Source organism: Cebus imitator, unplaced genomic scaffold, assembly GCF_001604975.1.
Source record: "Cebus imitator isolate Cc_AM_T3 unplaced genomic scaffold, Cebus_imitator-1.0 Scaffold87, whole genome shotgun sequence".
Taxonomy (NCBI): Eukaryota; Metazoa; Chordata; class Mammalia; order Primates; family Cebidae; genus Cebus; species Cebus imitator.
This window is the reverse complement of record NW_016107402.1, coordinates 4168078-4170355: the sequence shown is the minus strand read 5'-3', so window position 1 is coordinate 4170355 and position 2278 is coordinate 4168078.

Below are 2278 nucleotides of genomic sequence, written 5' to 3'. Positions count from 1 at the left end.
GAGGGGAGGGCTCAGCGAGCGTTTTGGGGCTGCAGTTCTCAGTCCCGCGGGACGTGGAAGGGGGTGTGGGTCAGAGCCAGGGTCCTGTGACTCAGCGGGGCAGGAGGCCGGGCTCCAGGCCACGTTCTAGGGGACAGGCTGGGGAAGGCGGGGTTGAGCACAGCGTGGTCAGCGGAGGGGTCGGTAGACTCACATATTAGGAGGCCTCTGGAAAACGCGCCAGGGAAATGTGTCAGGGGGCAAGAATCGAGGCGTTTCTCGGCCTTCGAAGGCCGCTTAGGACTGCTGAGAAACGGAGCAAGGCAGCGTCCTTACCTTGGAATGCCGCAGAACCGGCCTTCATTACAGCACTAGTACATACTCTTGAAAATTATTTTGTTAACCTTTCGTGTTTTATTTAGTGGATTTAATCCTCTGGGAAGAAGTTCCCAGCCGCAGCCAATCTTTACAGACGCGCAGAATATGAATCTATTTTGAGGCACCAGTGTTTTGGGCTTTGTGGATTCCCAAGACCTATCCCAAAGAACTCAAGAGAAGGGATAAGGCCAGAAGAACCTCTGCCAAAGAATGACTTCTAAAATAACAGAAAGGTACTCGCTTTGGCAGCACATAAACGAAAATAACAAATTAACCCTAGCAGAAAAGCTAAGGGCATTAGCTTTGTACTGAACCTTTACGAGAAAAGGGTTGCAAGAATTTTAGGCTCACAAAAGAAATTCGTTCAGTTTTCTCAAAATTGAAAAAGGAGGAAAAAATTCTTAACAGATTCTGATACAACCAATATTTCTTGCAAAGCATAATACAACTTCCATCTGAATGTTTTGAGTGGAATAGAAATTCACAATTGTCATAAGAACCTTTTGTCGCATTTCACCTTACATTATTAAAGAAATGAGGCAAGGAAGAGACGTTTTACTGGCAATGTCTAACTGATGTCTTCCACTCTTTCTAATGAAAGGGGCTATTTTAATACAGCAACATGATCAAAGAAAGCCCTAAAGATGAGTAGAAATGAATAGTATTGAGCTCTTCCATTCTTCCACACACCACCATGCCCGGCTTTGCAACCTGGGGAGTAAATTTCAGCCCAAGTTACTTCATTTTGCAGCAAGACAATTTAACGAAGCCCGCTAGTAGTTTGCTGCTTCATGAGATTCTCCTGTTAGCTTTGACTTTTGATGCAATTAAGGAGCCACAGTCCCTGGAATGGATGTATGAAACTTCTTACCCTTGCTCTGATAGGACTGAGGATTTAAACCGGTTTCCCTGTACTTTGTTAATATACTTGGTTTGCCTCCAATAAAGTTTTTTTTTTTCTTTTTAAAATCCTCCTTCCCTTAGTGGGAATAGATGTTTAAAATTCAGTGTTTTTGCTTGATGACTTGTGATATGTATTTAAAAAAAAATCGATGTTCATCAAAAAGCCAACAAACTTTGGCTCGAAGAAAATGTTGCATTTATAGCTAGTCAGTGAATCTCCTCTGGCCTCAATTTCCCCAGTTCCACAACACATTTCTCTCCTTGGGGTGCTGCAAGGGGTTAATTAATTAAGATTTGTAAAAGGCTTTGAATAGTAGGGGACAAAGTATTATTAGGGTCTCATGCCCCAAGCCATGGCCCCATCCTTTCATCCCAGCCAGTGGCACAGGCAACCCCATTCTTATGCATGCCAAGCCCCTAATCCCCTCTTGAATGTGGAAGCTTCCAAGGAAAGGACAAGAGGCCTTAACTAGAAACAAAAAATCCACTGTAATGAGGTGCTAAGAGGACTGAACTTTCAAGGTTCATTCCTAACAAAGTGGCTGAACAGAGAAACTTAATGGTTCTTCTGTGACTTCTGAGTCCCAATTCAAGAAAGTGGGAATCATGGGAAAGGCAAGAAACATCTGACAAGGGGATGACAGTTTGAGTACCAATAAGTCTTTATTTATTCATTGTATTTTCCCAGGGAAAGGAGAAGGGAAGGGAAGAGTCAGCATGTGTTAATAAATGATTAGAAAATTGGAAATACCCAGTACAGCAAAATCAACCATCAAATAAACACACCCCAGTGATGGGGTCACCAAAGCCCAAAGGGGCTCAATCTCCTGCAGTTTAGGAATGAGGGAAAGGGATTAGGAGAAGGATAGACAGGTACAGGCTTTCCTACCCTCCCTCCCATAAATTCAAGATTTTACACAAAACTTTGGTTTCTAGCAGTAAACATGGAGTTACATTCGTTCGTCTCCTATTAAACAATCTTGTGGCCACTTTGACATAATTTTCTAGCACCTGCATA